This window comes from Poromitra crassiceps (genome assembly GCF_964638095.1).
Source record: "Poromitra crassiceps genome assembly, chromosome: 1".
Classification (NCBI taxonomy): Eukaryota; Metazoa; Chordata; class Actinopteri; order Beryciformes; family Melamphaidae; genus Poromitra; species Poromitra crassiceps.
This window is the reverse complement of record NC_139623.1, coordinates 3,738,606-3,749,607: the sequence shown is the minus strand read 5'-3', so window position 1 is coordinate 3,749,607 and position 11,002 is coordinate 3,738,606.

The following is an 11,002-nucleotide window of genomic DNA, read 5'->3' as shown; positions in this document are numbered from 1 at the left end:
TGTGTGTCTTTCATGCACCAATAAATAATGGCTCCTTTGGAAATTTTGGACGTGATTTTAATCACCCGGTGCCACGTATAACCTCGGCGAGGTTATAACAGGATTACTTTCCAATTTAATGTTGACAAAGACTGCCTTGAGCTTTCAGCTGAGAAATACGCATATGAAGGTGTGCAGAAAAGAGCGGACAGAAAGACACATTGCTAAAGGCTATAGGGAAAAGGCACGGGGTATAGCACTTTGAAAACAGAGAGGCGATCACGCCTCACATGATGTAAGATTCCATTGGATCTCTCTCTCTCTGCCTGTTACTTTTACAGTATGGTGTATTGTGGGTGGCTGCAGAAGTTCTCCACAGAGATGATCAATGCGTACAGCAGATGGAGAAAGGGATTGAACGAGTGAATTAGAATTGACAGAGACATGCAGAACAGCCATTCTGTATGCATGGAGGCCCAGTCAAAAGTGGTGGGATTTGAGTTGCTGCTGCGTGTGTGTGGGAGAGATGCACAGCTGAAGCCCAGGGGGTCACTTCCCCTCCTCGATGGACAGACTATTAACTTTTTGATTGGCAGCTGGGCTGACGCCGCCTGTTCATCATTGAGCCCTGTCGATTCCTCAGCATCTGGAAGCAGCACATAAATACCAAGGCTGAGTATGAACAGTGCATCTCAGCATCCTCTGAATCACATGGCCATAAAGACAAAACAGCAGCATTTCACTGATGCTGATTCTTCTCTGGCAAGAAGTCTCAGAAATAAATGACTTGGAACACTCTGCAGTACAGAAAGACGCTGAGTGCTCTCACAGCCTTTCTCAAAGTGATTTTGCTGTATTTTTTCTTTTTTTTGCTTTATTCCTTTCTCACCCTCTCTGCTGTCGGCAGCAGAGAAACAAAATATCACCCTGCCGAGCGGGATGATTTCAGCGATTTCTTTAGAAAAATGGCGCTGTCCACCCGACGGTGCAATATTTAAGTGATGGAAGTTTGCAAACCTTACTTCAGCTCTCACTTTAATGACTTGTTAGTCTTTTTATAGGGAAAGAAAATATGGCTGTCAGGGTTTATGGGGGGAGGGGCAGAAAAAAGGGCTGACCTGTTTTATCTGCCCTTGCACACGCATCAGTGTAATGATGACAAAACAGGGGATGTTAACTAATGATTAGTAGAAATGGTTGCAGTTAATTAGTTGCTCCTTCGTTTATCGTTCCATTTGCACATTTTGGGGAGCAATCGTTATTAATTAGGGCCATCATGCCGAAAGGGGTGAGGTGGAACCCTACAGCCAAGTTAATCAGGCTGCAATGAAAGCTCCATTATCCTGCTCCGTCCCGTTGGCCTGTGATCTATTAGCATTATCTAAAAGCTGCAGCGGGATCAAAGACGATCAAAGACGGGCTGGAGAGAGAAAAAAATCCACGGGGACATAAACAGGCTCTCTTTGATTGGTCCCTGCAGTTCTCGGGTCACTGGTTATATGGGAGAATCACACATGATATTCTGTGGCTTTTTGTGTCATTGCATAAATCCAGGCTGTTTGTATTGAGCGTATTGGAAGAGAGGGGTTTAGTGTTTGTGTTTGTGTTTGTGGGGCTGTTTGGAGAGGGACAGGATGCGTGGAATGGGTAAGGTTAGCAGTGGTGGGTGAAGTTGAGGGTAAAACAGCCACTCTGCTTAAGGTGGTTCTTAACTATGTGAAATTTACATATTAAAGGGCTACGTTGCCCATTTTCAACCCGCTTTGTATCATTGCAAAATCGGTAGTATGTACGTATGCAAATTACCAATGTTTAACTTCTCTCCGTCTTGCCTACACCGAGAGAGAGCTCCCCCGTCCATTCACAGAGCTTCCTGCTCCAAATGATGTCATGATGATGTCATTTGCAGCAGTTTTGCCATGGTGTCACTATTACTGTCACTGTCACTACCACTATTGCTCTCTCTACCTTCATTCGCAGTACTTCCTAGGCATGGGTCCATTTCCGGTTTTTCCGGTCCGGTGTACAGGCTCAAACCGGTTTGATCTCATGCCAACCGTCGGAATCGAGATTTAGCCTATTAATATGTGCAGCTCCTGGAAAATTAAAAAGTAGCCTACCTCAGCAACCTTTATGCCGACGGCTTTCACGGGGCTAAATCCAACGTGTTTTGCATTAGTAAATAAGCAACATGACGTGATCAAGCTAATGAGCATATTAGTTCGGCTATAGTTTGTTTCTAAACAGAGTCTGCAGATTCACTGACAGAGCCTCTGCAGCGCTGCTGAGAAAGTGTGTCAGCACGCAGCAACATGAAGGAGATCAAATGTAACTCTAGGGTCTCGGGCGGGGCGGGGGGGAGGGTAAAGCTGTTCATTGGTCCCACATGCTGTTTTGTTGTGATAACATGTTCTAAACACGTTTAACCATGCCATCATAAAGTGGTTTGTGTTGGTAAAACGCATGTGTCTGACTCCTGTCAGCTGAGCTACAAGTAGCCACCTGCATGTCCCAGATTTAACGTTCTATAATAAAAGTGGGTTTGTCAATGATAACGTGTTCCACATCTAACCTTATGTAATTAAAGTGGCGTGTTAGAACTAAACTCAACGTTTCACCGTGCGATCATAATGCTGTGTGTTCGTGAAACGTATGTCTGTCTGACTCCTGTCAGCTGAGCTACAAGTAGCCACCTGCATGTTCCACATTTAACGTTCTATAATAAAAGTGGGTTTGTCAATGATAACGTGTTCCACATCTAACCTTATGTAATTAAAGTGGCGTGTTAGAACTAAACTCAACGTTTCACCGTGCGATCATAACGTTGTGTGCTCGTGAAACGTATGTCTGTCTGACTCCTGTCAGCTGAGCTACAAGTAGCCACCTTTGTTCGGACCCCAGGAAGAATAGCCGTAGCATCCTGCTGCGACTAATGGGGATCCTAATAAACTAAACTAAACTAAACTAAACTAAACCTGCATGTCCCACATTTAACGTTCTATAATAAAAGTGGGTTTGTCAATGATAACGTGTTCCACATCTAACGTTATGTAATAAAAGTGGCGTGTTAGAACTAAACTCAACGTTTCACCGTGCGATCATAACGTTGTGTGTTCGTGAAACGTATGTCTGTCTGACTCCTGTCAGCTGAGCTACAAGTAGCCACCTGCATGTTCCACATTTAACGTTATGTAATAAAAGTGGGTTCCTCAGTGTTAGAACTAAACTCAACGTTTCACCGTGCGATCATAACGTTGTGTGTTCGTGAAACGTATGTCTGTCTGATTCCTGTCAGCTGAGCTACAAGTAGCCACCTGCATGTTCCACATTTAACGTTATGTAATAAAAGTGGGTTCGTCAGTGTTAGAACTAAACTCAACACTGTGCGATCATAACGTGTGTTTGTGAAATGCGTGTATGCTCCAAAATATAACGTTACGAGAGGATGTGCACAGCGCAATGAGTTGAGTTGTTTTGGAGTGGAGAATATAAACGGGACACTAGTCACCAATCACCTGGCTAAGATGGATGTCAAAAACAGTAGAAAATGAGTCTTTAAAATCCATGCCAAATCCATACGATCCCCAGGTAATTCTCTAAAGTTGCTATGCCTGAGCCTAAGCAGACTGAGAAACGCAGTTCAAGTTTTGAGAGGGCCATAACTTCCCGCTGATGAAGTGATAACGTCAGAGTGTATGAATATGACACCATCTCGTTGACGGTTCAGACAACGTTTGTTCATTCTTCTTCTTCTTCTTCTTTTTCTCCTCCTTCTCCTTCTCCTTCTCCTTCTTCTTCTTCTTCTTCAGTTATTGGTGGTTGGCAAACCATTTTAGATGTGCATTATCGCCACCAAGTGGACTGGAGTCGCACTATATAGTCATTTATCACATAAACTGGGAAGCACTGCTCAAAGTGCGACACCTAGTGTCAGAAATCGGTATACCGGTTAGATTCGGTTTGGAGAGCAATACTGAACCGGTTTCAAAAATGTCACACCGACCCATGCCTACTTCCTGCACCAAATGACATCAGATGCCTTTATAGCTCCTGTCATCATCTGATTTTCCAATGCAAGTCATGTCTAATAGACTCACAGAAGCTCTGTGAGTCTCAGCAGCCATAAAACCAGCTTATCCAGTATGGGTATTTCTTGCAAAAGAGATGGCTGCTACATCTGGAGTGTGGTGGGATTTTTGGTGAATGCAAAGGAGTTAAAGGCCTCTCCTCCCTGCGAGACGTAATACCATGAAAGAGTGCGCGCATTCATCACAAATAACCAGGGACGGAGCACTAAAGTGTAAAGGAGGAAATCAATGCATTTCAGGGCCTATTTCATGTAAATGAGCTAGGAAGGAAACTGATATGGTTAAGGCAAGGTTACGGAGAGAGAGAGAAAGGCCAGTGTCCCGAGAAATCAATAGAATAAACTTGAGAAAGGATTTAGATGGAGCAGATATGAACATTGAAATAAACAAATAAGTTTAAAGGAAATCAATCATATAATTTAAAGAGTAAACAGCTTGAACCGGGGCGATCTCCCTCATGGTTTAGACGAATAGAGGATTTTTAATTTCATCATTGATATTATGCCAGACTTGGAGATTTTGCAGATGGCTGCAACCAGGAGGAGGGGAGGAAAATCAATTGAGTCTAGTTCTGTGGTCTTAAGAGATGTTAGATATTTACAGCATGGAGGTATGGACCCTGGTATAAATTTACATTTTAAGAGATAAAAGACCTCTGTATTTTATCTTGTTATTGATAATAGAAACTGTCGACTTTTATCCTGTCCCATCGCAGGCAAGCCTAGGTGTGTGTGTGTGTGTGTGTGTGTGTGTGTGTGTGTGTGTGTGTGTGTGTGTGTGTGTGTGAGAGACTGAGACAGGGGGATGATGGTGTGTTTGTGTGCATGAGAGAGAAAGAGACAGAGAGAATCAGAGACAGAGCAATGGTCTGAGGCAATTTCAAGCCTTTATTTTCTTGATACACAAAAGCCGGTCTTTGTGTGCGGTTGTTTTTTCATCCCGCTTTCACAGCCAGGCAATCGAGGTGGCATAATTGCATCACACAAGGTCCAGAAATATAGGCCTGCAATTTAGAGGGAGGACGAGAAGAGGAGGAGGAAGAAGAGGAGAATGAGAAGAGAGGACGTGGGGGGGAGTAGAAAAGACATCTCAGACAGGTTCATTTACGGCTGGGAACAGGGACAGAGAGGTTAAGACATTGTGACAAGAGACAAAGTAAATGTATATGTAAATGCAAGAGGTTGTTATCACTCCTAAAACACTATGCAGCCTTTTCCGCGCTTTGGAGAGCTAAATTATATTTAGGCCACATAAAATCCAATAGTGGAAAGTGTGACCCGCTGCTATGTAAATGGTTCAGGTAATTCTTTAAAACACTGCACTGGGTGGCCAAACGGCGGGAGCAAATAACAACAAAGTGTTTACATCATTTGAATGATTTAAGGCTACTTTAAGCGATCACTTTAATAGACTCCGGTGTGCTGGTGCAGACTTCCAGGTTACAGCGGCCCCTTGCTCTTACTCACTCCGGTTCTACTCCGCCTCAACAAGAACCACGTGGAAAAAGACACAACAAAAGCTGCCGTTGGCCTTCCTTCACACACCTTGTGTCATCTAGATGTCTACATGCAAACTATGTGATCTGAGAATGCAATATGCAATACAATGTCATATTGCAGCCGGGTATGCCCCTTCACATGCTTTTGTGGTTTATGTTAAATTAGCAGCATGGTACTAGATTACTACAGACATTTTTAAATGTGATTTCCATGACACCTTTGTCATTGCTTTGGTGTTTTGAAAGTAGGCGCATGGTTCAGCATACTGTAATTAGTGTAATAACAGTTCTTCTACCTTGCTTTATTTACATTAAAAAAAAACTTGTGTTGCTTCTGTAAACGTAAAGCGTCACTTCTTCCATCTCCTCACAGGTGTTTTGAAAAGCTTTCAGGAACTGGCTATAGGTTGAATCTCGATTGTTCAATAGACCCTTTTCACGGGGACCATTTTGTGTCGAAATGGCAGGATAAATAGAGGTGCACCTGTGTTTATCCTGCCTTTTTGACACAAAATGGCCCCGTGAAAAGGGTCTATTGATAGCTTTCAAGGGGCGTTACGTGCTGCCGGAAACGCCCACCTGACGGTCAAAAAACAAACTTGTTCATTCGCTGCCAGCCGCGTCGACTAGTTTCTCACGCTGTGTTTGTTCAGCCGTTTGTACACACGTCTTTGCGGCCAACATTTCCTCAAAGGTAAGCTCAAGTAACGTTACAATAATGATTAAAATACCCCGTTAACGTTACTTGAGCTTACCTTTGATGAAATGTTGGCCGCAAAGACGTGTGTACTTTGATGGTAGCCATTTGCCCTCCCCAGCGACTGAACCACGTCTAATCGCACAAATCCACAACCTCCTCCTGTCTGAGTTTTCTTTCTCCGACGGCATTCTGTAAAAGCACAAGCCAGGCGTGTCTCCTCGTCGGTTAGTGCAACCGATAGCACAACAGGTAATCGGCATTTTGGCTGAACAAACAGCGTGAGAAACTAGTGACTCGGCGGCAGCGGAATGAACAAGTTTTTTTTTTGACCGCCAGGTGGGCGTTCCCGGCAGCACGTAACGCCCCTTGAAAGCTATGAATTGGTAATAGCAAAGCTGACATTTGTTCCTATGAAAAGGTTGCGTATTACTACTTTAATACTTTTTTCGTCACTTTTTTTTTTTAGCATTGTAGAAATTAAAGCTACAGTAAAAGCCTGGGCGTTCACACCGGGGCGATTTTTGCAAATGTGCACGATGCGATTACATACAAAGTCAATGCGAATGTGTGAGCATGTGATTTCTCCCCGGGTGGCGCGGATGATGCGATATTCGCCTCATCGCCCATTCGTTCGTGTTGAAACTTTTCAACTTTGGCGAATAATTCATGCACCTGCACGAGTGAAGCTTTTCCCCCGCCTTGGTGTGAACGTAGGAGTTGAATGTATTTTTTTTTTTTTTATGTAACAGTGTTCTCACTTCTTAGCCACTTTCTAGTTGAAAATAGTAACACAACCTCAGAGAGGAAGGACTGTTCATTGCAGAGAAACAATAAAATGTCCGACAGTTATCTTTAATTGATACTGTACAATCATAAGAGCAAAGCAAAAAGGTGATAGCAGCACCGGCTGAAAAGCAGACTCATTTGGTTTGTAACCAGCACTTTTTCTCTTCTTTCCCCCCTTATTGCCAATGGCTGCTGTGAAAAGAGGTGTATCTATCCAGCCACCCCGTGTCCAAACTTCAATGTTTAATGAGCATCTTCCGCTCACCTTTGTTCTAGTGGTGACACGCTGGCATTACAGGCAGGCTGCAGGGAGGAGGGCTCACAGAGTGGCTGCATTCACTTCTCTAATTATGCAGGCAGACGTGCTCTGGGCTGAACTCTGCTACCAACATGCTGCCTCTGACACGGGATCAGGGCCCCGCAGCCCCGCGGCAGAGACAGCCCAGGACGGAGACGGAAATCCACACGGCCGAAAGTGGAGGCAAGATTTACCATAATGGACAACTGAGATCGTGTGAATGAGCTACAGTTTGTTGGTTCCTTTGTTTGAACGAGATGTAAAACTTTGTTGCCTTATTGTATTTGGTTTATTTAAGTTCCCACTTTCCAGTTATAAGTGAACCAGGGCATGTAAACAGAAGTTACAGGGACTTTTGGTAACCTGTCATCCCACAACAAATCTGATCGCTATCTTATCTTTCAAATGAAGCAAACTAAAGCAGCAAAGAGCAGGGTTTTTTCCTGCATAGAGGTTTTAGCCACTCCTCAAAGGCCCAAGATACCCCCCAAAGGCCTGCTATAAATGTATTTGAGTTCAGGACAACCCTGATGGTCTACTGACTAGGGGTGGGAATCACCAGAGTCCCCATGATACGATAATATTGTTATTTAAAAACATAATAATTGTGATATATTTTGATTTATTACCTTTTTTCAACTGCAAATGATGTCCCCAAAGGTGGAAAAAACCCATTGTCAACATGTTTTATCTAATGAGATAAAGTTTCCAGTCCATCTCACTTCAATCATTTTTATTGCAGGAAAATGGGATTCTCAAGCAGACAGACTTACCAACACTGTCATAAATGTTGCATGCACCTGACCATTTATATAATAATAACTACTTGGCATTCATGCGATACGATATATTTGGCACACAAAATACCACAATACTATGTTGTATCGATCCCCCCCTACACCTAATACTCAAATCAAGCATTTTTACTGTATCATTTTAGAGACTTTCAAAGTTGAAGTCACATTTGTACAATGAAATTACTATGTGTGTAAGTGCTGTGAAAACACATTGCTCCATAATTTCTGACAATGACTGATATATTTGTGTTCAGGATAATCCTGACACCACTAACCCAAAGTCACATGTAGGCTACACATACACAGTAAGCATGATTGGTCAGATCATCCTTACTGATGTGCGTAGTCACCCCGGATGGACTGAATGGACTGCTCCTGCAGGCTTGGTGTGGAGGCACCTCTAGAGAGTGCTCCACAGTTTGAATGGACTGCTCCTGCAGGCTTGGTGTGGAGGCACCTCTAGAGAGTGGTCCACAGTTTGAATGGACTGCTCCTGCAGGCTTGGTGTGGAGGCACCTCTAGAGAGTGCTCCACAGTTTGAATGGACTGCTCCTGCAGGCTTGGTGTGAAGGCACCTCTAGAGAGTGGTCCACAGTTTGAATGGACTGCTCCTGCAGGCTTGGTGTGGAGGCACCTCTAGAGAGTGCTCCACAGTTTGAATGGACTGCTCCTGCAGGCTTGGTGTGGAGGCACCTCTAGAGAGTGGTCCACAGTTTGAATGGACTGCTCCTGCAGGCTTGGTGTGGAGGCACCTCTAGAGAGTGGTCCACAGTTTGAACGGACTGCTCCTGCAGGCTTGGTGTGGAGGCACCTCTAGAGAGTGGTCCACAGTTTGAATGGACTGCTCCTGCAGGCTTGGTGTGGAGGCACCTCTAGAGAGTGCTCCACAGTTTGAATGGACTGCTCCTGCAGGCTTGGTGTGGAGGCACCTCTAGAGAGTGGTCCACAGTTTGAATGGACTGCTCCTGCAGGCTTGGTGTGGAGGCACCTCTAGAGAGTGCTCCACAGTTTGAATGGACTGCTCCTGCAGGCTTGGTGTGGAGGCACCTCTAGAGAGTGGTCCACAGTTTGAACGGACTGCTCCTGCAGGCTTGGTGTGGAGGCACCTCTAGAGAGTGGTCCACAGTTTGAACGGACTGCTCCTGCAGGCTTGGTGTGGAGGCACCTCTAGAGAGTGGTCCACAGTTTGAACGGACTGCTCCTGCAGGCTTGGTGTGGAGGCACCTCTAGAGAGTGGTCCACAGTTTGAATGGACTGCTCCTGCAGGCTTGGTGTGGAGGCACCTCTAGAGAGTGCTCCACAGTTTGAATGGACTGCTCCTGCAGGCTTGGTGTGGAGGCACCTCTAGAGAGTGGTCCACAGTTTGAATGGACTGCTCCTGCAGGCTTGGTGTGGAGGCACCTCTAGAGAGTGGTCCACAGTTTGAATGGACTGCTCCTGCAGGCTTGGTGTGGAGGCGCCTCTAGAGAGTGGTCCACAGTTTGAATGGACTGCTCCTGCAGGCTTGGTGTGGAGGCACCTCTAGAGAGTGGTCCACAGTTTGAATGGACTGCTCCTGCAGGCTTGGTGTGGAGGCACCTCTAGAGAGTGGTCCACAGTTTGAATGGACTGCTCCTGCAGGCTTGGTGTGGAGGCACCTCTAGAGAGTGCTCCACAGTTTGAATGGACTGCTCCTGCAGGCTTGGTGTGGAGGCACCTCTAGAGAGTGGTCCACAGTTTGAATGGACTGCTCCTGCAGGCTTGGTGTGGAGGCACCTCTAGAGAGTGCTCCACAGTTTGAATGGACTGCTCCTGCAGGCTTGGTGTGGAGGCACCTCTAGAGAGTGCTCCACAGTTTGAATGGACTGCTCCTGCAGGCTTGGTGTGGAGGCACCTCTAGAGAGTGGTCCACAGTTTGAATGGACTGCTCCTGCAGGCTTGGTGTGGAGGCACCTCTAGAGAGTGGTTCACAGTTTGAATGGACTGCTCCTGCAGGCTTGGTGTGGAGGCACCTCTAGAGAGTGGTCCACAGTTTGAATGGACTGCTCCTGCAGGCTTGGTGTGGAGGCACCTCTAGAGAGTGCTCCACAGTTTGAATGGACTGCTCCTGCAGGCTTGGTGTGGAGGCACCTCTAGAGAGTGCTCCACAGTTTGAATGGACTGCTCCTGCAGGCTTGGTGTGGAGGCACCTCTAGAGAGTGGTCCACAGTTTGAATGGACTGCTCCTGCAGGCTTGGTGTGGAGGCACCTCTAGAGAGTGCTCCACCGTTTGAATGGACTGCTCCTGCAGGCTTGGTGTGGAGGCACCTCTAGAGAGTGGTCCACAGTTTGAATGGACTGCTCCTGCAGGCTATGGTGTGGAGGCACCTCTAGAGAGTGGTCCACAGTTTGAAATGGACTGCTCCTGCAGGCTTGGTGTGGAGGCACCTCTAGAGAGTGCTCCACAGTTTGAATGGACTGCTCCTGCAGGCTTGGTGTGGAGGCACCTCTAGAGAGTGGTCCACAGTTTGAATGGACTGCTCCTGCAGGCTGGTGTGGAGGCACCTCTAGAGAGTGGTCCACAGTTTGAATGGACTGCTCCTGCAGGCTTGGTGTGGAGGCACCTCTAGAGAGTGGTCCACAGTTTGAATGGACTGCTCCTGCAGGCTTGGTGTGGAGGCACCTCTAGAGAGTGGTCCACAGTTTGAATGGACTGCTCCTGCAGGCTTGGTGTGGAGGCACCTCTAGAGAGTGGTCCACAGTTTGAATGGACTGCTCCTGCAGGCTTGGTGTGGAGGCACCTCTAGAGAGTGGTCCACAGTTTGAATGGACTGCTCCTGCAGGCTTGGTGTGGAGGCACCTCTAGAGAGTGGTCCACAGTTTGAATGGACTGCTCCT